This window comes from Tamandua tetradactyla, chromosome 11 (assembly GCF_023851605.1).
Source record: "Tamandua tetradactyla isolate mTamTet1 chromosome 11, mTamTet1.pri, whole genome shotgun sequence".
NCBI classification, from domain to species: Eukaryota; Metazoa; Chordata; class Mammalia; order Pilosa; family Myrmecophagidae; genus Tamandua; species Tamandua tetradactyla.
This window is the reverse complement of record NC_135337.1, coordinates 62,110,010-62,123,501: the sequence shown is the minus strand read 5'-3', so window position 1 is coordinate 62,123,501 and position 13,492 is coordinate 62,110,010. Positions and strand designations below refer to the sequence as shown.

General features: G+C 39.2%; 1 protein-coding gene and 1 non-coding gene across 2 annotated transcripts in view; one reads left to right on the top strand and one right to left on the bottom strand.

Moving 5' to 3' along the window:
* The window catches only part of ROR1 (receptor tyrosine kinase like orphan receptor 1), a 432,218-nt gene that overhangs the window by 226,868 nt on the left and 191,858 nt on the right, over positions 1–13,492 (top strand). The window lies entirely within an intron of this gene.
* Positions 8,024–8,151, bottom strand: LOC143651108 (small nucleolar RNA SNORA19). The gene has a single exon (XR_013159845.1). It is a non-coding gene; the product is annotated as a small nucleolar RNA SNORA19 (small nucleolar RNA).

The following is a 13,492-nucleotide window of genomic DNA, read 5'->3' as shown; positions in this document are numbered from 1 at the left end:
TTTACATGACTGACTCATCTAAACGTCTTTTCTTTATGAGTTCTTTGACATCCAAGCAGAATTTTTGGTTTTATTATGAACCTTTTTACCCTTAAAAACAAAAATCTCAACCCCCTTTTCCTGGGAAGGGAAGTTGTATTTTTTGCCAAGGATAAAATATTTGAAATAGCACTCTTTCCTAAATCCTCAGCTGTGTGTTTGAAAACCTAGTTCCTCATGTATCATCCTTCCAAGCACATGTCATATGTTTATAGAAAGAAAGGTAAAAGCCAGATTCTCCTCCTTTCTTTAAAAAAAAAAAAAGGCGGCGGGGGGTGGTGGTGGGGGTAGTTGTGGAGAGGGATAACTTACTTCCTTGGCATTTTAATAGAGGACCCAGAATCCTCCTAACATAGAGCGCTATTATAGTAGAAAGGCATGTTAAACTAAAAGCTCAGTCTTCAGTAAAGAAATAATAGATTCACTTACAATCCACATGCCTGAACCTTATGTCATGTGTTTTGTAACTTCTATTTTAGCCACTGAGAACATTAAAAAAATTTCTTTTCTTTATAGTTTGCAGCCTTTTTTTTTTTTCTCTAGATATTTGGGGTTGCCAGATTGCTGTCCTGCAGTTAAATAAGGTCTTATTGTACAGAATCAGGATGGTGTGATCTGTTTTTAATGTTTCCCTGTTTGCCATATATGCATCTGGAATGAGGCTTTCGGTGCCTGGTAGTAAAAACCCCAGCACAGGCATTACCTGGCAGTGTAGAAAATCAGCCCAACAGAGTGAAGGGGGAGGCAGCCTCCTTCACCTGTGTAGGACCCGTTGTCTCCATGTAGAATTTGGGCTGGGGATGGCTTACCCATGCAGCAGAATTCACGTTTCATTAATTGTGATTTAGTTGGTAGACCCATTGAGATTTGCTACCTGGGGTAGTTTGCAGGCATCAGGAGTGTTAGTGCTTTTGTGTTTGTTCAAGGTGTAGAAGGTAAGGCCTCCAACTGTCTTTGCAACAAAGAAGAAACACTTCAAGGGGGTTATTGGTAGCTGTTAACCTTTCAGAGTGTTAGGGAAGCCCAGCCACCAATTCAGTCGCCTCCAAATTGCCATTTTTGCTTGGCCAACTTTACTACTCACATTTCCCATGACAGTGTGGAGAACATGATATGGCTGTAAGAATGGAAACGTAAATGGCAATGTGTGTTCAGTGTGATCAAAATTCCCTGACTTCATGTTTTACCATTGTAATTTTGGGAAGAATTTCTTTTGATGCATTTTTTAAAAAGCACAAACCTTGTAAATGTCAAACACTGTCTATAATATGAGTGCTATGATACATTAAATGCCAGAGAATGGAACGAACATGTGTGTAATAGTTTAATTATGTCATGCAGACTGCCACTCATGGTATTTGTGTTTAGAGAGAGATGGAATATATGCACCCATGCTATAAAAGGCTTTAATTGGTGATGGATTCAGTAGAGGCTACTGTAGGGGAAAGAACCATAGTCTCGAGCAGGTTTTAGTTGGCTTCTTTTTAGCAGTGACTTTTGGAACCTCACTCTTAATCCTCGGTTTTGTCCTCATCAGCATGGGGATAATAACACTTCACCAAATTGTGGTAAGAATGTGTATGGATGTGATTTGCAAACTATAATTTACAGTAGAAATGTTATTCGTGTGATCGTTCTGCTAGTTAGTGCAGCGTTTGTTGGACTTCTCCTCCGCTGCCTGAACTCCCAGCTCACTGTCTTCCCAGCTGCCCCTTATTTATGTGCAAACCATTAAGACAGATTCTGTGTGTCCCCCTCTGCCTACCGCTTAGTTAGGTTTGACACATATTAGGTAAGCAGTAAAGTGCCTGACACTGGAGAATACAAAGATGAGCACTCAAAATAAGCAAGTGAACATTCAGCAGGATAAAATGAACTATTTGCAGTCCCCCAAATTCACCTAGCTCTCTGGGACAGGAAAACCTTTGTCTACCTGACTGTTGTCTACTCATCCTTCAAGATACAGCTCCAGGGTAGGCATCCCTTGGCAGTCTTTGAGGATCATGTCTGTTACCCTCCTATCTGCTTTAACAAGGGGCCCTTCCTGTGGGGTCCCACAGCACGCTGGGAGTGCATCTAAAGGAACGCTGATCACATGAAGGAGGGATCATCAAGTACTCTTTATTTGTTAACATCCCCATTCTATGCATGGTACAAACTTTTTAAAGTACAAAAGGATATACATTAAAAAGTAAGTCTTCTCACTGCTGATCTAGAGCCATTGACTTCCCCTCCTCACATTTAGACAACTGTTACCAATTTTGTACATCCCTTTTATAGATACTTTATAGATATATAAAAATAAAAACGTGTACATACATGAATATATATTATATATATATACATATGCCTGTACACATTATATCATAAATAATACTGTTGCATATATATTCTTCCCAATGTAAGGATATATACATGTACACACATGCATACATGCTTTTTTGTTTTTTACAAAATGATGTTTTCCTATACACATTATCCGTAATTTACTTTTTTGTTTTAATGCAGTGATATATTTTGCATTATTAGTGGTTATGCCAAATCAGTGCGGATAGAGCTTTCTTATTCTATTTAACAACTGCATTGTGTTCCATTGTGAGTGTTGTATAAACCATAATTCATTTAACCAATCTCCTACTGGTACACAAATAGGTTGTTTCCAATCTTTTTCTATCAAAAACAATACTGTAATGAAAATAATTTCAGACATGTTTGAGGACATCTGTAGGATAAAGTTCTAGAAGTGGAATTGGTGTTCACAGGGGATTTGCATTTAATATTTTCATAGATATCGCCAAATGGTACCAATTTATACTCCTGCCACCATGAGGTTCCTTGTTTTCTAGTGTACTTGCCAGTATAATGAGTTATAAAGCTTTTTTATATTTCTGATCTTATTGCAGAAAATGACATCTCAATGAAGTTTAATTTATATTTCTTATATTACCAATGCACTTAATAGGTTTTCAAGTGTTTAAGAACCACTTATATTTCCGTATCTGTTCATCTCTTTTGTCCCCTTTGCTCTTGCATTCTTGATTTGTTTCTTGTTGATCTATAGGAGCTTTTGCTTACTACATTAAAGCAGCTAGCCGTTTGCATTTGAGTTGCAATTACTTTTTCTCTCCAGTTTGTTGTTTGTCTTTTGATTTTATTTTTGCTTTTTTTTTCCAAGTAGAATTTTTTAACGTAGTCACCTTTATCATCTTTCTTTCCTATAGTTTTTAGATTTTGTGTGAAACTTCAAAAAACTTTTTCTACTCCAAAATTGTTCAATTAATTTCTGGGGGCACCCTTCCTTGAGTCAGCAAGTCAGGAAAAACAGGGGCAGCAGGGAAGCCTTGCAGAGAAAGGCCTGCCGAAGAGGGAGGTCCTCCTGGTATGTAATCTCACAGTGTGGGACCACAGCTGGGAATGTAGCAAGGACAGCAACACAAAACCTACCATGTTGCTTCTCTCTCCCAAGCTGTCTCACCAGCCACAACAAATTCCCCCCACTACCTCGGATCTTCCTGCTTGAAAAATTGATGACCAAAATGGGAGGCTACATACTTTCTTTGAGCAGAAGAACTGTTAAGAACATTCTCTTATCAGCCAGAGATCAAGTAGCCCATCTTGGTAGGTGACACTCATGAGCAAACAGGCCACTCCATCCATCATGTGCACAGTAGCATGGGCCGTTCCTGTTCACTGCGGTTGACTAGGAAGGCCTCCTGAAATGCTGTTGTCTGACAGCTCTGGGAGGAAGAAAGACCCTCCCTTTTCACACAAGAGCAACTCTTGCGCGAGTCCAAAGCATGGTCTTGCATTGCTGTGAAAAGTTCCCATGCCTGCAGCCACAGGCCAGGGCTGCTTAAGGGATGCATGTGCAACTACATTTCTGATGCCTGTATTGACACCTGGGAACCAATTCAGACTGTTTCCATCACATTTGAAAACCAAAACTGACTTGGCAGATTGGTGGCCGAAGGAAAGGTATACTTACAAAATTAATTGCATGGAATATTATTTTCTTTGGGATTGGAGAATAAAAGAAGTATCTTGAATGAAGAGGTACTTACCAAATCACCAAGCTTGCATAGCAGTTGCCATTAGATGAGCTCTGTATCTGTGGATATGGAAATATCATCCCTTCCAGATACTGTTTGAAAGAGGTCCTGTACTTAGGGGTCTCTTAAGCCTGATAAAATGAGCTATCAACAAGTGGCCCATCAGAATGGGGTGACTTGCTTCAGTAGGCAGTTCTTCAGCATGCCTTCAACAGAAAGAAGCGAACCTCCTGCCCACCAAAACCCATACACACACACACACACACACACACACACACACAACTTTTTTTGCCTGTAGTTTCCTCAAACTTAATTTTGGATGAATATTTAAAGTCTGGTCAATTTATTTAGTGAAAAAAGTCTAAGGGTATTAGAATCAGAGAGACTGGATTCAAGTCCAAGCTCTGTACCTTATGAGTTCTACAGCTTCAGGCTTGTTCCTAGCCTCATTGAGCCATAGTGTTTTCATCTGTGAATGGATAACTGTTAACCACAAATGATACTGTATAACAAACCATCCCAAAACCTAATGGCTTAAAACAACTAGCATTTATTTAGCTCAGCGTCAGCAGGTTGGCTGGGTGGTGCTTCAGGTCTGGGCTGGGCCAGGCTAATCTCAGCACCTTATGTTGTCCAAAGCAAGTCCTGAGACCAGCCCAGATTCAAGGGTGGGAAAATAGACTCCATTTCTTCATAGGAGGAACTGCTAAATTACTTTGCAAAAAAGGTATGGATTCCAGGAAGAAGGAAGAATTGTGAACACTTTTGCAATCTTCACACTAATGATTAATTAATGTGACTATATATGCAGACTGCAGCTATTATATCCCCTATGCATTCAGCTAATATTGAGTGCCTACTGTGTGCTGTGGGGAAATGTAATGATAAATTAGACCTAATCTCCAACGTCAAGAAGCATGCAATCTTAGTGAAGAGGATGGACACTGAAGCAATTAAGTCACCTTACAAAGTGCAAACTGTCTTAAGAGAGACATAAATAAAATACTTTGGGATTTCAGAAGAGAGCGATTAAACTAAGAGGCTCTGAGAAGAGATTCTGGTCACAAAATAGACTTTGCTTAATGTTTCCCTTTATTTAATGCTAATTATTGATCTCCCCAGGCTATAAATAATGATATAGTACAGGAAACCCAGTCCAGATGGGCTAAGCATTTTAAGCTGGAGCAATTTTAGGGAAATTAAGTATTTGAAAATTGCCAGCCATCTAGATTCTACACATCCAGGCTAGTATACTGGAACAAAAACTATATTATAATCTTGCAAAATATTAGGAATCCACCTAAATTTACCTCTCTGATTAAAATAATTTCCACTAATCCAGGAGTCCCTCAGTCCCATTAATTTAAACACTTGGTTCCAAGGACAGCCAGAAGGAGCAAATTGTATTTCAATAGATGTTCTGAAAATAGTTCCTTTTTTTTTCTTCTACTACTCACTCTGGAACTTTGAAATAATTGAATTAACAATGTGTTAGGAGGGATTGGGGGGCGGGGACCTTCAAACTGGAAGAAGGGGCTTCATAAGCAGTCTTACAGAGAGCTTGAATGAAGCCAGAATTGTGTAAAAGGAGGACGTGGTTGCATTCTCTTCACAGTTGATGACATGCTAGGGACGTTAGGCAAGTTCTCTGCCTGAGTCTGGGTTCCTTCATCTCCAACCAGGTTTTGATGATCTCATGCCTTGATTCTTCATGCATGGAGTCATAAGTTTGTTCTGTGTATGGATTTTCTTAAAAGGAAAAGTGCTACCTAAATACAAGGTACTTGTATTTTTGTGAGGTGCTGGGAATCTTAAGAGCTTTTAAAACTGCATTCAAAGTATACTTCTCATTGTAAATGCTTTAAGTGTGTCTGCCTAGGCTGCAAAAACCTCAATCATCAGCTATAATGCAATAAAATTATTGACTCTACACAGAGCAGACTCCATAGGTTTAGTAAGGGTGATTCTCTGCAGGATTTCCCTTCAGACAGCTCTGCAAGTTCAGGGGTCCAGGCCACCCAGACTTCTGACCAACTGGCAACAAATTTGAGGTTCCCATCACCCCCTTGAGTTCACTGGAACAACTCACAGAACTCACTGAAAGCAGTACTGCATTTATAGTTATACAGTTTTATTATAGAAAAAGAGTACAAATAAGAAGAAGCCAAAAGAAAGACATATAAGGCAAGGTCTGGGGGCATCTCAAATGCAAGCTTCTGTGTCCTTTCCATGTGGAGTCAGAATGCATCACCTTCTCAGCACAGTGATGGGTTGTCTCAATCATGGGAGCTCAAATACTCAGAGTTTATATAGGCTTTCATTACTTAGGCATGATTGGTGGAATCAATGCCCATGAGATTGAATTCAATCTCCAGGCACCTCCAAGAGGTTAGGGAGGACCCACTGATACACGACATGGCTCAGAACACCAACCCCCTAATCACAAGGTTGATCTTTCTGGTGTGGCCGGACCCTACCCTAAGACTGCAGGTGTGGCTGGCCCCACTCTGAGCCATCCTTAGCATAGACCATTCAAGTATGCTCTGGGACCCACCATGAATGACAGCAGCCCCTCCTATCAATTGAAATTTCAAGGATATAGAGGTTACCTCCCAGGGACCAGGGACAAAGACTAGCCAAATTCTTTACACTATAGAGCTCAATTTACCCATTTGATGGAGGGCTCTGCAAACATAAAATTCCTTCCCTTGAGATCTTATATAACTTAGATAATGGTTAAGACAATGCCATTCTGCCATTTACAGGATAATAACTTTTCCTTCTAAAAGTCTATTTGACTAAATCATTGGTCATTCAATTAAGGGAATTCTCAAGTTAAACATAAATAGTTGAAAGACATTCAAGAGTTATCAGTTTTGTTCTCAGTTAAAATTCATTGACCTGTCTCAATATGGGGTTGCTGCTCATGCTGAATTTTTTGAATAAAAACAACAGTAAAAGTTTTAACTAGCTAACTTCCTTTGCCCTGGATTCCTTAATTACATTAAACATCTCAGTTTGTTTAGACATTTTTTTTGTTCTCAATTTTTGTTTTTTGCAGGCATATTTGAGTTTCCCTAAACTGGTGGTTTATAAAGGATTGGTACTGGGCTAATTATATAACTCACTTAAAGTGTTTTAGTAGTATGGGGACAGGATTCTAAGAATATTATTTTTAAACACACTTCCCAGCTCGTTTTTGGGAATTACTGCTTCAAACACCCTTCAGGCTGTATCTATGCTTAGAAAAGAGATATAGAATGGTGATAGTTGCTCCTTTGCTGCAAGCTTACCATTTACTGGTCACTTATCTCTGAATATTATCCCAGTTAGTCTGTGTGCTGGTTTGAAGCTCTTGTGAACCCCAGAAAAAGTCATGTTCTTTATCCTAATCCAATATTGTGGGGTAGACCTATTGCTTAGGTGGGTTCTTTTTGATTAAGCTGTTTTCATGGAGATATGACCCAGTTGTGGGTGGGGCCTTTTGATTAGATGATTTCCATGGAGTTGTATCTCTACCCATTCAAGGTGGGTCTTACTCTGCTTACTGGAGTCTTTTAAGAGGGAACCATCTTGGGAAAAGCTCAGAGCTGACCCAGAGACATTTGGAGATGCAAAAAAAAAAAAAAAAAAATGCCTCTAGAGAAGCTGTTTGAAACCAGAAGCCCAAGGAACAGTAGACACCAGCCACATGCCTTCCTAGCATGCAGAGGTGTTCCAGACACCATCAGCCTTTCATCAGTCAAAGCACCTGTCTCTGGATGCCTTAGTTTGGACGTTTTAATGGCCTTCAAACTGTAAATTTGTAGCTTAATAAATCCTCTTTGTAAAAGCCAACCCATTGCTGGTATATTGCATTCCAGTAGCATTAGTAAACTAAAACAGTCCTCATAGCAGTCCTTCAGGGACATTATTTATTTTTTTATTTATTTTTATTATGTTTGAAGAAGACTGGCAGCATTGCTATTTAGTTATACTGCTAATTAACCTTCAACTATTTGTATAGCCCATAAGAAATAACACTGCTTACATATGCAATAGAAAGGATATTATTAGTAGGCCTATTTTGTGGGATGAAATGAGGAACTGAGGCTCACAGTTGTGAAGTGATTTGCCCAAAGTTACAAACCAGTATGTGATAGAGCCAGGATTTGAACATGTTTGACTCCAAAGCCAGCGCCTCTCACCCCTGCTTGAAGAAAACATCAGACGTTGATCTTTGTCCTCAAGAAATTTTCTGTCTAACCAGAATAAAAAGAATAACACTTGCTCACTGATGATGAAAAGACACATAGAACATAGGATTGAGAGAAAAAAAAAGGAAAAGTAGAAAATTAGGGTAATTCAGATTTTTGGTGTTTTCAGTAGCAAACTGAATTAGTTATTTTCCTGTTGAATCATGTGGTGGTTTTGCTAAGATTTAAATAGAGCTTGAAGTGGATGTATCTTTCTGTTTGAAATTCAAACACAAGAAATATTTGATTGATGTCACTTTATGCTATTTCAAGGAGATGGAATTTGTGCCTCAGATGTTCTGTTTTATATTTTTATTTCCTCATTGGTCTCTAAACAAGTAGGCTGAACCAGAATTCATTTAACCTGTGCAGAGTACCATGTTGAATGGGCAACTATTTTCTACCAGAGGCCAGTTTAAATTAGAAAGGTAAAGCAACTGGAAATTTAAAAATCTTTTAAGCAGGAATCCAAACTCCAAGCAGATTTTATATGTCGCTAGGAAGATAAAACACTAAAGAGCCAGTCCTCATTGAAAAATTGACTTAGGAAGTGCATAGGGTTAGGACCAAATCACAAAAACTAGATGTTATAGTTTGCTACCTGCTGAAACTCAATATACCAGAAACGGAATGGCTTTTAAAAATGGGAATTCGATAAATTGCTAGTTAACAGTTCCAAGGCTGAGAAATGTCCCAATTAAGGCAAGTCTATAAAAATGTCCAAATTAAGGCACCAAAAAGGGATTACCTTCACTCAAAAAAGGCTGATGAAGTTCAGGGGTTCTCTCTCAACTGGAAAGGCACATGGCGAACATGGAAATGTCTTCTCACTTCCTCTCCAGGCTTTTTGCTTCATGGAGCTCCCCCAGGGGTGTTCTCCTTCATCTCCTGTAGTTCTCATGTCTCTGCTGCTCTCATCATTCTTGTGACGCTGCTCTCATCATTCTTGTGACTCTGCTCTGTTGGTCTTCTATTGTTCTGAAGCTTTCTCCAAAATGCCTCCTCTTGGGATTCCAGTAAAGTAATCAAGAACCACCTCAAATGGGTGGAGTCACATCTCCCTCTATTCAAAAGCTAATTCCCACAGTTGAGTGAATCACATCTCTGTGGAGATAACCTAATCAAGTTTCCACCCTATAATTCTGAATAGGAATTAGAAGAAATGGTTGCTCTCAAAAGATTGACTAGGGAGTTCCTCCTCCAGAACAGTAACTAAAGAAACAGAAACAATACGAAACAGCTCCCGGAGCCACGACAGAGACCAAAAAGACAGCGTACCCCATTCTGGAACAGCTAAACGGGCAGGGAGAATCCGCTGCGGTGAGATACCTGAGGGGCACGTGTTTTCCCGGCCGGGGCGGCTGGCAACTGGGGTCCCCTCCACGCACGTGACTCCCCGGTCTGACTGGGAACGTTGGATAGCGGGGCCCTCCCACCATGCTTGGTGTCTCGGGCCAGCTGGGCAATTTGGACCGGCACTCCCCCAAGCCAGGGCAGCCGGCGACCAACCCCTCCATGCGCGGTTTCCCGGGCCGACTGCGAGATTCGGATTGGCAAGTTAAAGGAGCCACAGCATCTTTTACTGGTGGGGCCCGCAGACAGACGAGCACCACGAGTGCCACCTACTGGGCAGGAAAAGAAAAACAGAGCCCAGAGATTTCACAGAAAAACCTTTCAACCAGCCGGGTCCCACACCCAGGGAAATCTGATCAAATGCCCAGACACCAGCAGAAAATAATGGATGACGCTCGGAAAATTGAAGATATGGCCCAGTCAAAGGAACAAACCAATAGTTCAAATGAGATACAGGAGCTGAGACAACTAATGCTGAATATACGAACAGAAATGGAAAAACTCTTCAAAAACCAAATCAATGAATTGAGGGAGGACATGAAGAAGACATGGGCTGAACAAAAAGAAGAAATAGAAAATCTGAAAAAACAAATCACAGAACTTATGGGAGTGAAGGACAAAGAAGAAAAAATGGAAAAAACAATGGATACCTACAATGGTAGATCTAAAGAGACAGAAGGTACAATTAGTGAACTGGAGGATGGAACATCTGAATTCCAAAAAGAAACAGAAACTATAGGGAAAAAAATGGAAAAACTTGAACAGGGGATCAGGGAACTGAATGACAATATGAAGCGCACAAATATACGTGTTGTGGGTGTCCCAGAAGTAGAAGAGAAGGGAAAAGGAGGAGAAAAAATAATGGAAGAAATTATCACTGAAAATTTCCCAGCTCTTATGAAAGACCTAAATTTACAGATCCAAGAAGTGCAGCGCACCCCAAAGAGAATAGACCCAAATAGGCGTTCTCCAAGACACTTACTAGTTAGAATGTCAGAGGTCAAAGAGAAAGAGAGGATCTTGAAAGCAGCAAGAGAAAAACAATCTGTCACATACAAGGGAAACCCAATAAGACTATGTGTAGATTTCTCAGCAGAAACCATGGAAGCTAGAAGACAGTGGGATGATATATTTAAATTACTAAAAGAGAAAAACTGCCAACCAAGACTTCTATATCCAGCAAAATTGTCCTTCAAAAATGAAGGAGAAATTAAAACATTTATAGACAAAAAGTCACTGAGAGAATTTGTGACCAAGAGACCAGCTCTGCAAGAAATACTAAAGGGAGCACTAGAGTCAGATACGAAAAGACAGAAGAGAGAGGTATGGAGTAAAGTGTAGAAAGAAGGAAAATCAGATATGATATATAAAATACAAAAGCCAAAATGGTAGAGGAAAATATTATCCAAACAGTAATAACACTAAAAGTTAATGGACTGAATTTCCCAATCAAAAGACATAGACTGGCAGAATGGATTACGACCCAGCAATACCACTGCTAGGTATCTACTCAAAGGACTTAAGGGCAAAGACACAGATGGACATTTGCACACCAGTGTTTATAGCAGCATTATCTACAATTGCAAAGAGATGGAAACAGCCAAAATGTCCATCAACAGACGAGTGGCTAAACAAACTGTGGCGTATACCTATGATGGAATATTATGCAGCTTTAAGACAGACTAAACTTATGAAGCATGTAATAACATGGATGGACCTAGAGAACATTATGCTGAGTGAGTCTAGCCAAAAACTAAAGGACAAATACTGTATGGTCCCATTGATGTGAACCGACATTCGAGAATCAGCTTGGAATATATCATTGGTAACAGAGACCAGCAGGAGTTAGAAACAGGGTAAGATAATGGGTAATTGGAGCTGAAGGGATACAGACTGTGCAACAGGACTAGATACAAAAACTCAAAAATGGACAGCACAATAATACCTAAGTGTAATGTACCTATGTTGGAACACTGAATGAAGCTGCACCTGAAATATAGTTTTTTGTTTGTTTGTTTGTATCTTTTGTTTTTGTTTTTTTCTTTTTCCTTTTTTTATATATATATTTTTATTAGTATTATTATTTTAATTCTCTTCTCTATATTAACATTCTATATCTTTTTCTGCTGTTTTGCTAGTTCTTTTCCTAAATCGATGCAAATGCACTAAGAAATGATGATCATACATCTATGTGATGATACTAAGAATTACTGAGTGCATGTGTAGAATGGAATGATTTCTAAATGTTGTGTTAATTTCTTTTCTTTTTTTTGATTAATAAAAAAAATTTAAAAAAAAAAGATTGACTAGGATTTAAACATGGTTTTTCTAGGGTACATAAATCTTTTCAAACAGGCACACTAGGAGAGGCATTCCCTATTTCTAATAGAAGGCTCTTGAGTAGCCAAGTTCTTCAGGCAAGGGCAGTTATGTGATCATGGCAGATGAAATAACCGTTGCCGAGTGTCTTCTCTAAGGGTGATAGGGATCTTTCTAGGAGGGTGGTGATCTCAATGGGTTTTAGCTCTTTGTTGACTTCTGGAATAAAATTGTATTTTATTCAAAGGATGAGATTAGATTATCCAAAGGCTGCTTGTGTCTATCTAAATATCTGGCTTTCCTAAACCATATAAAATTCATCAACAAAATCTTTGATCAGGACAGAATTTTCAAAGATCACGCTAAGTCCTTTTTCTTCCCCATCAAAGCACTTATCACACTATATTTTAATTATTTGTTTACTTTCTGTTTCTCCACCAGATGTGCGCTCCATGAAGTAAGGAATTATCTTGATTTTGTTTACTTGGCACCTAGCATAGGATCTAGAATGGAGTAGGTCCTCTGTAAATATTTGTTGAAAGAATGGGTGGGTGGATGATTGGATGGATGGATAGATCAGTGAAGAAACAAATGAACTTAATAGCATTTAACCCTAGATACAGGAAAGGAATTATTAAACAAATCCTCTGTGACCATCTAGTTTTCAAATTGTCTGTTAATATACTGGGGCTAAAGGGAAAACCCAACACAACTTCATTCCCATTGTGTAAAGGTCTTCACCAAGACTACATTTAATTAGCAAAAGTCAAGGTTAAATTCTGACGTGGCCATGGAATTGCAGCTTGGAAAGCACCTTTTTTGGGTCTCTTATTTCTTTTGAGTGACAGGTGACTTTGAATTGGCCAGCAACAATTATGGGGTAATAGATTTTTATTGTAAAATCGATTATAGAATATGAAATGAAAGTGTACGTGCACTATACAAAAGGGAAACTGAAATGGCAAACGCCAGAAGACAAAGATAGATGACGCACAGGATGAGTAAGAAAAAAAACTGCCAGGAAGCACTTTTGAGGGAAAGCACATATAAAGAAGGGCAGTAAAGTGAAAACCAAAAGAAAAGAGTGAAGTTTGTTGATGTCATTAGAAACTTGAGGCATCTGCAACTACTGAAAGGAAATGAAATGGAATCTCTATAGAGAGATAAGACCAATTTCTGAGCTAAGCATTTTTCAACATACTTCCTCCTTTCCTTTACTCTGTGTCTGGCAGCTTGCTCTGAAGCCAGAAATAAGCTCATTCTTTAATTGCACTAAGAATCTATTGAGTACCAAGCCAGGCCCTGAGCAAGGGATATGGAGATGAACAAGACAGCTATTAACTAGCGGCACCATGGATGACTGCAGAAGTGCTAACCTTGGGTATACTCATTTGAACTTCTCCTTGGAAAGATCAACACTTAATCCATTTTGAAATTTCTCTCAGGAATGTCCCTGAAGAGATTCTACCTCCCCCGTCACTAGGGATGTTTCCATCT